General features: G+C 38.5%; 2 protein-coding genes across 7 annotated transcripts in view; both read left to right on the top strand.

Annotated features, from left to right (window-relative positions):
• The window catches only part of LOC129765055 (terminal nucleotidyltransferase 5C), a 365,409-nt gene extending 359,220 nt beyond the window's left edge, over positions 1-6,189 (top strand). The window contains exon 3 of the transcript XR_008741344.1: positions 6,032-6,189. The gene's annotated coding sequence lies outside the window, so the exon portion shown is untranslated. The remainder of the gene's footprint in view (positions 1-6,031) is intronic.
• The window catches only part of LOC129765053 (protein GDAP2 homolog), a 315,411-nt gene that overhangs the window by 90,470 nt on the left and 212,054 nt on the right, over positions 1-12,887 (top strand). The window lies entirely within an intron of this gene.

The raw sequence follows: 12,887 nt of genomic DNA, 5'->3' as shown, positions 1-12,887 counted from the left end.
CGTAACCTGTGTTCGAAATTTCGCACCCATCCCGGAATACATACATATGTGGGGCTCAAGCACTGCCGGCGGTTATCGTGCCGACAAGCGCGTTTGAGTCTATTAATAGCTGTGTGACGTATGTCAACTCCCATAAAGGCAATAGATTTTCATGAGGTCGAAAGAGTTTTCCGTTGTTTCATGCGCCAATGGTGGGGAAGTGATTTTATGATGGCAATTCGTTGAACCGGAACACGGAGAAGGATATTGCATAACATGGATAATGAATACAGGAGTAAACAAGACATACCATACGTGGAAGGGAAAAAGGGATTTTTGTGCCGTCCTTCAACTTTGTCAGGATGCCTCCGACTGGCGGAGAGGGAAAACTGATGACGTCTTTGTTTTACAGATATACTCATCGGGAAAAAAACGCAGCAGACAATTTGGATGAGTTTAGAGAGGCTTTAACGTCCACAAAATGATCCCATGTAAAGTAAAAAAGCATATATTTTTTATAATTCCATTTTTTTTTCATTATTTGTATCTGTTGGACAATTGTTGTCGAAGCCCCCGTTGTCAGCCTTCACTCATGCTTCCGTTTTGGTTTTATTTTGACAGATACCCTATGTATTGGCGAATTATTATTTTATTTTCGTCAATCGGAATGAAGCGCTGTGGTGGCTTCGACCGTTGACGGTTCCTTCGGCTGAAGGAGAAATCGATATTGATAGCTCAGGAATAGGCATAATTTGGCACTCTAGTCTTGTGGAAGACCGTTTTTAATCAATTAAATATACTTGACTTGGCTTAAAAATACTTGAACCGTCTCGTTCAGCCGTTGTTTTTGGATCATGACTTGTTGATCTGATATTGCCGGGAGCCTATAATTGTGACTGCCAACCGATTTCCGGACTTTGTTTTGTTGGCATTGTTAAGCGAAAATATTCGCTCAACACGCGCTGATGAATCTTATCAAAAAAGTGTCTCACAAATGACCTTAGCAATAGTTACAAAAATTTCTCATCACGCATTTCGACATTCAACAGTTGGGACCAAGTTATATCCGAGTCACCCAAATTTTGCACCATAAGATTCGTCTTGAGTAGCCTGAGTTCGTGATCCAAGCCTTGTCTATTACCTGCTTTAACGAATTTAGGACATTGGCGCATAAAATCATTAAGCTTGACGAAATTTTGAGGGTTTATCAAGGCCGCAGTTTTGATAACCGGATCGTTGAAATAAAATCGCTTTGAATTATGTTTCACGAGTTCAATATAGAAGTCACGACAAATCTATTTGTAAATCAGCTTCCTAGCTGCATCCAGTAACGTAGTGTGTGGGCGGCAAACCTGGCATTTGCCGGGGGCGCCAAAATCCAAAAATTTTCCATTGCAATTTTTTTCCTCGTATTACAGGGTTTTCCAACTTTAAATTCCGAAAGTAAATTGAAATAAAACACACTTAGAAATCGAATTTTGATGAAACTTTTATTTCAAATTAAAGTTTGGTTTATGCCATTATGTGTGAAATACAACATCATTCAAATGTCCACCTAGGGCTTCCTCGCACACCTTGATCCGGAACAGGTAATTTTCGATGACTTTTCGGCACATATGGGGCGGTATCTCGGTCATAACTTCACGAATGTTGTCTTTCAAATGTTCAAGAGTTTGCGGAGAGTTGGCATAGACGCGGTATTTCGCATAACCCCACAAAAAAAAGTCTAACGGGTTCAAATCGCATGATCTGGACGGCCAATTGGCATCACCAAAACGCGAAATTATGCGTCCCTCAAATTTCGTTCACAATATGGCCATGTTCGGTCGTGTTGTGTGGCACGTGGCGCCGTCCTGCTGAAACCACATGTCATCCGTATCCATATCTTCAATTTGTGGCAAAAAAAAATCATTTAACATGCGGCCATAGCGCTCACCATTTACAGTTACCGTCTCGCCGTCCTCATTTTCAAAGAAATACGCCAGACCATAATGCGCACCAAACAGTGACTTTTGGCGGATGCAATAGCCTCTCAACAATCACGTGTGGATTTTCTAAGCCCCATATATGGAAATTTCGGGTGTTCACATAGCCACCGAGCTCGAAATGTGCCTCATCGCTGAAGAAAATTTGATGCGAAAATTCAGCATTTTGCTGCTGTTGTTCGTTCACCCAATCGACGTATGCCCGACGCATTCCATGGTCACCACGCTCTAATTTTTGTACCAGTTGGACTTTATATGGATGTAGGTGCAAGTCCAAATGCAAAATTCGCCACAATGATGTGTTTGACAAGTCCAATTGCTGAGCACGCCGTGGAATCGAAACATTCGGGTCATCCTCCACACTGGCAGCAACAGGAGGTCCGTAATGTTCGAAAAATATTTGCCGGTTTTTCATCATTTTTATAGTATAGTTTAACAAAATTAACACGTTGTGCGATGCTAAAACGATCCATATTGTAAAATGGCAGACATTCAACTAACGATATGACGCTTTGGTTGACAGCTATGTCAAACGGTTGTCAGCGCAGGGCTGTATACTTTCGGAAGCCCGAAATGGAAAACCCTGTATAATTCATGTTTCAAAAACATCCATCATTGCTTCTGTCCGTACATGAAACCAATAATCTCTCTTAGATTTTCGCAAAATTGCTAAAACATCACACCACATAACACCAATACACTTTTAATTTTTCGCTACGGATGTCTGGGTGCCCTTCCATGCTATGCGTTGTTCAACAGTTATTGCTCAAGGGCGAGTCTAGTGCCCTTGTATTTAGGCAGTATTTTATTTTAGTATTTTAGGGATAAAGTGAAGTATTCGGGTATTTTGGTTATTGTTTAATGTACGAATAATAATCATTACGCTGATGACAGCTGGATGCGTAGATGCTGTCTGAAAATCGATAACTTGCTGGTGGTATCGGTTCTGAAGCAATAGGTTGTCGAATTCAAATAAATATTTTGACACTTTAGGACAATACCTAAAGCGTCACATAGGGGTTTTTTAAAATCCGAAAAAATATCAAAATGGTGGCCATCTCCGATAAAAATGAGTTATTTTTTATGAAAAAATCTAAAAAATCTAATAACAACTCGACGAATCAACTGATACCGCATAGTTATGTGTATCCATAAGGATGTATTTGCAGGATTTGTCTAATAAAGTATTGTTAACACATTTTTATCAATGGAGTTTTTTTTTAAAAAAACAAAGAATGAATAACATCTTCCAATGAGGTACATATAGAGGTGGAGCAGTAGGCGAAGTACATCTGTATTGGCATGCAAAATATCGTGTCGTAATCATTTGCATTCGATATGAAATTTATATGGAAGATACAAAGCAATGTTGAAAGTACTCACGGTTGCATGATAATTTGAGCCAAAAATCTCATGAAATTATTGGCTGTTGGTTTTTCAACAGATGACAATTGTATTGTGGCTTATCTCGACTATTTATGTGGTAAAAAGGTCTAGAGAGCTGTCGTATGCTTAGTTCTCGAAAGCAGTAACATTTTCGGTGAAATTTTGAATAATTGGCGATTATTCTCTCACATCATACACACCGACACTGAGAGCCTTCGAAACATCCACTTCATAACGTTAAAATAATGAAAACACGTTTGTTTCTATGAACGTGGGGGAGTGAAAATGGCACATGGAAATATCACTTTTATCCATCTTTTCCGACGTGATTTCACAAATGTTCACTGCACGCTATCACATTAGCCTTATATTTAGCGGAAACACTAAAAAAAGTAACGTTTTTAATTGATAAAGTACTTCCTGAAAATAGCTCTCTCACATGGATGCGGTGGGCAATCAAAGATAAACACAACGACTGACGTCACTATTTGAGAAATAGTTATGGCAGCGCATGCTGTGTCGCTCGAAACTCTACCATCTTCATTACATTTTTTCCAGTACATTGGACATCTTCCAAGAAATCATATCCTCAATAAATGATAAATGATTATTAGTGGGTGCATGATCTCGTTTTTCATCATGTCATCATAGCGAAGCAGAATTAATTAAATTTGAAACATCAAGAAAAAAAAACTGAAAACACTCTTAGAAGCACAATTTGGGAGACGAGATTCAAAGCAATTCCAAAATATTGCGACTAAAACAGCAGAATAAATTTCTTTGTTACGAAATGAGTTCCACAGAAGATTTTAAGATATTTCAAAAATAATATAATTCATAATATAATTCATGTCATTTCCATTCAATGATTGAATCAACATAGAAGAAATATCAATGAAATTAAAAAGCATTAATTGAAAATGAAATCTTCAATTTTAATAGCGATATATTTTTAAAATCAAGAGATATGGAGCTCTTGATTTCAAAAGTATTGATATTGAATATTGTTGATAACTTTTTTCGAACATCGCTCTCCTTCGACAGAATACTATTTGGCAGCCTGTTTGCAAATAAATTTGAGAGCATTTGAACAAAAATATGAAAAACATGTTGAAAAAAGTCACAGGAGGGCTGCGTCTGAGACACGACCGCATAGTTGACGTAGGATTCCGTTATGCTGTCTGTTGATTTGGGATATGTTTAAAGAATTAAACTCTTTGACAATGATACGGTAGCTCTGAAAAAGGCCGTTTTCTTTGGTTGTTGAGTATTGTTTGTTCACTCTACCAGTGTTTACAACCAAGTGATGATGACAGAAGGATGGTGATTAGTCGTTAGATGATGCGTATCAGGTAGGAGATGCCGAAGTGGAATGAGATATTATGAAAACCGCCCTCTATGACTCTAGACGAGATGCCTAACACACCTAACACTATATGTAGAGCATATGAGAAATCACTTTTTCGAATATTTTTTTCCAACATTTCTCGCCGTATGAGCTTTCCTTAGGTGGAAATTAATACAACAAAACAGCTTAAACCGAACGACCCGTTCTCGGGCGGAACACACCTTGTTTTTTTTTGAAAATTGAAATAAATCGTTTCATATATCAAGTCGTTTTTAACCTCTACCCATATTATTTAATACGTCACACATCAAATGATTTCACTACTCTGTTGAGTGTTCTAGCGCCCTATGTTATGCAAGTACGCCACGAGTGAGACTCGATGTTGTACGGGAAAGGGTTGACACAACTGTTACCATATACAATTTTACACTTACACTTGTGATCAATTTTTCACAATACACGATCGGTCATTAATATGAAATTTTACGAACCAACCAAAATTAAAGTTCCAAATTTAAATTTTATTTGCTAGAGTTAATAGTATCACTCACCTTACTTGCAATATAAAAATGCCCCCAACTTGCATATATTTGCAATGTTGATTTCCCCCGGGCACGGGTTTTGATGTTTCTGTTAGAGAACACATTTCGGTGGGAGCAAAAGCTCCCCCTTCTTTCATGTATATGCAATGCCGATTTCCCCCAGGCAGCTTGGTTTTGATGTCTCTGTTAGGGAATCGCCGCATGTGTCGTCAATTCCGACCAATCAGAAGTGGGTATTTGCTTTAGGATAGGGGTTGAGATTTTTCATTTGTTCGTTAGTTAGTTTTATGACATATATTATTTTATTCAATACAAAAAATTGTTATGGAGTGCCGAAATCGATTGACGCAAAAATTTCATCAATCCATCATGAAATGACTGAGCAATAAACGTTTGAAATTGGACAATTATCACCCTGTGCTCGATTTTCGATTTTCAATTTGTACCCCAATATGTTCCCGAAAGACGTAATCCTACGTCAATATACAAACTACTGTTTCCAGCACTTTATCATTCTCATCAATATCATTCAGGATAAAATGTGTTTATAATAAAATTGTTCGCGGTAAATATGAACACATAAAAAATAAAAGAGCCTATTGTTATTATAACTAACTTGTTTTTGAGAAGAAATCATTATTTTCGTTACCTGAAACAACATTTTACAATCAAATACTACTTATCAACGGTCACTTAAAAACATATTGTGTTGGTAGTCCGCCGTCTGCTTTTGAAAAAAAAAGCGCACGTGGTGATGAAAAGTTTGGTCACCCCTGCTATAGCGGATATAGATTTTGACGTGGGACTACGTCTAACCGGAATATATGGAGGGTAAAATGAAAACCTAAACACAGAACATGCAGGAAAACATGAAAGATTTCGAATGCTTATAGCTCGAACATTTCGTACTGGATAGGAGAGATGTTTGCATCACTTGATAGGAAATATTTCTACGCATCTATCGCAACTAACAAAATGTTGTTTTTCATTAGATAAACAATTGAATAACTGTAAAATATTAGGCTTCATCTAAACGCCCTAACTGCATCGTTTTGATTGGCCCGATTTACGGTTTCGCTAACACAGCCATCAAAACCAAGCAGCCTTGGGGAAATCGGCATTGAAAATACATGAAAGTAGGGGGACTTTTGTTCCCATCGAACAATGTTCCCTAACACAGACTTTAAAACCAAGCAGCGAAATCGGCATTGCAAACACACGAAAGAGCCTAGAGGCGAATGAACTGAAAAGTTGGTGCCTGGAGAAATCGGTATTTCAAATTCATGCAAGTCGGGGGTATTTTTGTTCCGACTGGAATGTGATTCCCTAACACAGACTTCAAATCCATGGAGCGTGGGGAAATCGGCATTGCGAATTCATACAAATCGGGGGTATTTTTGTTCCGATTGAAATGTGTTTCCCTAACACAGACTTCAAAACCGAGGTTTCTGTGGAAATCGGCTCTGCAAATAAATGCAAACTGCGAGTACTTTTGTCCTCGCTTGCCTTTGTGCAGAGTGGAATATGTCTGTCCTAACATGATCTTCTAAACTTAGGAACCTGGGAAAATCGTGCAGACACTAGAAGCGAATGAACTTCCCAGTTTCAAGCAAATTCGAGATTCGAGAAGTATGTACACTTTTGGGATGTAAACTTCAGAGGGAAATGTAAAATAAAATAATCGTTTGATTTTTTTTTTGTCTTTATTGGAAATTTATTTCATATTGGTCTTTATTTCAGCCTTAGGCTGGTTCATCAAACGTTTGATAATTCTTCCGTACATATATTTTGTTTTAGTCATCATACCAAACGTAAAAGGTCCGTCATTAAATTTACTTGTAACGAAGAACAATCAATCACAATCAATGAATTGACTTTACATGGCATTTGTTCATTTTTTTCACTCACAGAGCAAATATATTGAACTCAATTGAATTTGGAAACTGTTTCATTCAATCAAGAATTTAATCAATACAAACGAATGATTGCTAAGCTAAGGTAGTTCCACGTCAACCTTGCGGTTATATCATATATATAACCCACTCATTTTTCATTTATAACGAGAGACTGACTAACATCTATGAGCATGGATCAATTGAAGCAGGTTGCGTCAAATTTCGGGCGGAAGTATTCTTCAGATGTTGAAACAGAGGAACTTTTACTAGAGGTGGAAGTATTCTAGACGCAGATGAAGGACCTACTCCCTGACCTAAACTCTTCGACGCCTTTAGGCATATTGAACATTATTCTCAGATACTCTCTCGAAGCAGTTTATCCTAACATCGAGACGGCGTTACGAATTTTACCGACGCTTCCAGTTACAGTGGCATCGTTATTGTTCACCAAAACCATGTAATTTCTTGGTAAGGGAACATATATTATCATATTATCAACATATTTATATTTATGTTTGCGGCCACAAAAAAATGCTGATTCAAAAGCCTGCATGTTATTATACAGGGTTTTCCATTTCGGGCTTCCGAAAGTATACAGCCCTGCGCTGACAACCATTTGACATAGCTGTCAACCAAAGCGTCATATCGTTAGTTGAATGTCTGCCATTTTACAATATGGATCGTTTTAGCATCGCACAACGTGTTAATTTTGTTAAACTATACTATAAAAATGATGAAAAACCGGCAAATATTTTTCGAACATTACGGACCTCCTGTTGCTGCCAGTGTGGAGGATGACCCGAATGTTTCGATTCCACGGCGTGCTCAGCAATTGGGCTTGTCAAACACATCATTGTGGCGAATTTTGCATTTGGACTTGCACCTACATCCATATAAAGTCCAACTGGTACAAAAATTAGAGCGTGGTGACCATGGAATGCGTCGGGCATACGTCGCTTGGGTGAACGAACAACAGCAGCAAAATGCTGAATTTTCGCATCAAATTTTCTTCAGCGATGAGGCACATTTCGAGCTCGGTGGCTATGTGAAAACCCAAAATTTCCGTATATGGGGCTCAGAAAATCCACACGTGATTGTTGAGAGGCCTTTGCATCCGCCAAAAGTCACTGTTTGGTGCACATTATGGTCTGGTGGAGTCATCGGGCCGTATTTCTCTGAAAATGAGGACGGCGAGACGGTAACTGTGAATGGTGAGCGCTATGGCCGCATGTTAATCGATTTTTTTTGCCACAAATTGAAGATATGGATACGGATGACATGTGGTTTCAGCAGGACGGCGCCAACATGGCCATATTACGAACGAAATTTGAGGGACGCATAATTTCGCGTTTTGGTGATGCCAATTGGCCGTCCAGATCATGCGATTTGAACCCGTTAGACTTTTTTTTGTGGGGTTATGCGAAATACCGCGTCTATGCCAACTCTCCGCAAACTCTTGAACATTTGAAAGACAACATTCGTGAAGTTATGACCGAGATACCGCCCCATATGTGCCGAAAGGTCATCGAAAATTACCTGTTCCGGATCAAGGTGTGCGAGGAAGCCCTAGGTGGACATTTGAATGATAAGTTACCCAACATGATCAACAATTACATTCTTGTCTTATTATGAAGTTCGCAAGATTTCGTAATTATTTTCTCGGATGTTAGGAAAAAATGTATTTTCCATTTTGTGATTGTACGAATTATGATTATTACGCTGTTGACAGCTGGATGCGTGAATGCTGTCTGAAAATCGGTACCTTGCTAGTGGTATCGGTTCTGAAGCAACGGGGTGTGCAGATCGAATTTCAATTAATATTTTGGAACTTTAGGGCGTTACATAGAGGTTTTTGAAAATTCAAAAAATTGCCAAAATGGTTATTTTTGTTAGAAATGAGTTATTTTTCATGAAAAATCGGTGTTAAATAGCTCATAAAAATCGAAAAAATTAGATATCAAAAAACGGCTATGTAACGCTGTGGAAAATTAATTTTTACATGCTGATCAAAAATTTCAGCCAAATCGGTCTAGTAGATCCTGAGATATCGATACCACCAGTTGAAACATCATGGTTTCGAGAAAAACACGTTTTAAAATTCGTACAGCAATACAATATCTCTTGAAGTGACTTCTTCCTTTGGCTGTAACTTTCCAACGAAATCAAACATCAAAAAATCCTGTTAGGACAACATTTCGAAAATTCGATTTTTGCGACTTTCCATACCAGGGCCCCCTTAAATGAGTCATTATACGATTGGCGGATTGATTAGGGGATTGGAGCAAAATAATAGTTTAAGCTTTTCAAATCGCCCAAGATTTCGCTTAACACGTTAAGCCCGGATTTTTTCTTGCTGCGCTTTCCATTCAGTGCCAATCAAGAAGCGTTAGTACGATATCAGTGTCGGTCCCAGTTCCCAAAGATACTAATTGTATAAATAGAAAATAGTCAGTAATTCCACTAGAAAGTAGCCACATTTTGCAAAACATCCGAAAACAAATCGCATATATTATTATTTTATTATTTTGAAACTGTCAGTCCCATTAATATTCGAAGTTTCACAAAGTTCGTCAAAAATAGTTTTACCATCTTGTAATAATTTTTCAAATTTTATAAATGGCTTCTATTTGATATGAAAGAAATTAAAAAAAATTAAATATGTGTATTTTAGATATTGCTAATTGACGTTTTTTTGTTGTAAATAAAAACAGAGTACTAATTTTTTTTCTCGGTGTATTTTTTTTCAACGTAATGCTAACATTAATACTCTACAATTCTTTCTAAGACACTGTTTCGGCACGACTCATAGTTTTTGAGATATAAATTATCAAAGATTTCTTTTCCTAAAATCGATACGCCCTTTTCAAAAGTTACACTAAAAAAAATGTGTTCCGATGAACAATTGCAAATATAAATGTATATAGAAGGTGTATTTGCACATGAAGTAAAATTTCGATCATACGCGAGCGTAACATGAGCGAATTTATAACACATGCGAATTGGGGTTCTTTTGGTATTAACTAGTTCGTTCGCACAGTAACTCGTTTTTGATTACTCCTTAATATTTTCCTTCGTTGATCGTATTTTTTTCACATATCCACGTTGGAGAGCTTTAACCCTTCTCTTCGTTGGCCGACCATTTTGATTGAACGTAATAATTTTCCGTTTACTATTTTTGAAAGCATAGGCAGCCGTGGCAGTGTTCCGAACTCTGCAATATAATTTGCTCAACCGATGTTAAAGTTGCTACAACTTACATTATAGAAAAATGAAAATTTAACTTTCAGAGCACTAGCTTGAGTTTTTCGACGTTTTTCACTATACAGTGCGACGGCAGATGAAAATTTAATATCTTGTGAGTAATAGATTAGAGTTTTTTTGATATTACTTGATGAAAAGTGTGCGAAAACGATCATTTTCTTCATACTGTTTCGAAAAATAATTGATATCCGGGCGAGGGGTGCGGGAGGGAGATGAAAGAAATGAGCGCCATTGTGGCAGTCATTTGTGGCTTCCTTCCACCTTCACCTTAGAGTGGAATTGCTTCATAATAACAACCGAATCTTTTAGTCTTAAAAAGTTTTTTCATCTTAGTTTCTTGTCAGAAATCTGTATTGATATCTGTATTAATGTTTAAGTCCAGTTTTGAAGTATCTTAGCTTTTTTTTATCAGTTATTGGCATAATTATTAATAGGATTTTGGTATCCACTAATGGAAGCTTCAACAGTTGCCAAGATGCGCTTCTTTGCATTGCGTTACGTAAATATCTTCATTATCACCCATTTACTCAGTCTTTTTCGAAAAACAATCCTACGCTTGCCAAAAATTTCGATTTTCCCCCAAAATTTATTTTTTTATTAAGGCACATGTGGCGTTAGCCTGACGGGGCCGGGAGTCCAATATTTTGACAATTTTTGTCTTACAACTATGTTAGTAATATGTAACCGATTACTCGCGGTTGGCTCGAGGTTAGTATTACAAGTGTTCTCATAATTGGTATGTTGCAGTCTTCGATGCTCTGTACGTGTGCCCGACACGGGATACTTCCTATTGGGATGCAGCTGACCATTAATCAGCAACGCCCCCCTAGTCTGTACCCCATATCTAGCGTGGTGCGTCTTTCTCGACTCGAGGAATCCAGGATAGAATGGTCACTAGCCGGCGCAATCATCAGCTCGTGTAGAGTTGTCATGAGCGGTACAACCTTTGGCTCTTGTTGAATCATCAGTGGACTGCACAACCTTCGGCCCGTGCATCTGTAAAGAGTGTGTGTATGTATTGCCGCGACTAAGTAAAAGTTTATCGATCGGATAGGAGGGATATGAAACGGGGACACAACGAAGGAAACATCATTAAACGTTGACATCGGCGTTTCTGAGGAACAGGTATAGATGAAGCAGAAAATCAGGATCCCGGCTACCTAAGATATCCCGGACGGGGATATCCGATTGTCTGCCTTTTGCTCTCAGTGCTCTAGAGAGCTGAGAGCGAGCAGCATGGAACCGGATACACGACCAGACAACATGCTCGATGTCGTGGTAGCCATCGCCACAATCACAAAGATTGTTTGCTGCGAGCCCAATGCGATAGAGATGCGCGTTTAGGTTGTAGTGATTGGACATAAGCCGAGATATCACGCGAATGAAATCACGACCTACATTCAATCCCTTGAACCATGCACTCGTCGAGACCTTAGGGATAATCGTGTGTAACCAACGACCGAACTCATCTTCACTCCACATGCGCTGCCAACTAACAAGTGTGTCCTGACGAGGAATGTGAAAAAATTCATTATAGGCAATTTGCCTTTCAAAAAGTGTGCCTTCTGAAGCGCCCACTTTAGCTAGCGAGTCCGCTTTCTCATTCCCCGGAATCGAGCAATGAGAGGGAACCCATGCTAAGGTAATCTTGAATAATTTTTCGACCAAAACACTCAATAGATGTCTTATTCTTGTTAGGAAATAAGATGAGCGTTTATCAACTTTCATTGAGCGGATTGCCTCTATTGAGCTGAGACTGTCTGAAAAAATAAAATAATGGTCGATGGGCAATGTTTCAATGATCCCTAATGCGTAATATATCGCACCCATTTCTGCGACATACACGGAACAAGGATCTTTGAGTTTGAAAGAGGCACTGGAATTTTCATTGAAGATGCCGAAGCCAGTGGACCCGTTTATGTATGAACCGTCAGTAAAGAACATTTTATCAGTTCCAACGTTCCCATATTTTTCCGAAAATATCGACGGAATAACATTGGAGCGTAGGTGATCTGGTATTCCATGGATTTTTTGTCGCATGGACAGATCAAAAATGACAGAGGAATTGCAAAAGTATGGGAAGCAAACTTGGTTGGAGATGCCTGGTGAAGGGTGCACGTCGTGGATAAGGTACTCATGGTATAAAGGCATAAAACTTGACTGAAGAGTCAGTTGGAGTAGATTTTCGAAGTTATCAATCACCAATGGATTCATGATCTTGCAACGGATGAGAAATCTGTAGGATAATTCTGTGAACCGAAGAGTAAGCGGGGGTACTCCTGCCAAAACTTCGAGACTCATCGTATGTGTCGAATGCAAACACCCCATGGCTATACGCAAGCAACGATATTGTATCCTCTCCAGCTTGAGAATATGAATCCTGGCAGCTGATCGGAAGCAAAAACTGCCATATTCTAACACTGACAATATCGTTGTTTTGTACAACTGAATGAGGTCTCCTGGATGGGCACCCCGCCATGTTCCGGTTATT

Source organism: Toxorhynchites rutilus, chromosome 2 (genome assembly GCF_029784135.1).
Source record: "Toxorhynchites rutilus septentrionalis strain SRP chromosome 2, ASM2978413v1, whole genome shotgun sequence".
NCBI lineage: Eukaryota > Metazoa > Arthropoda > Insecta > Diptera > Culicidae > Toxorhynchites > Toxorhynchites rutilus.
The sequence above is the reverse complement of the archived record's forward strand: the minus strand, read 5'-3'. Positions and strand labels throughout refer to the sequence as shown.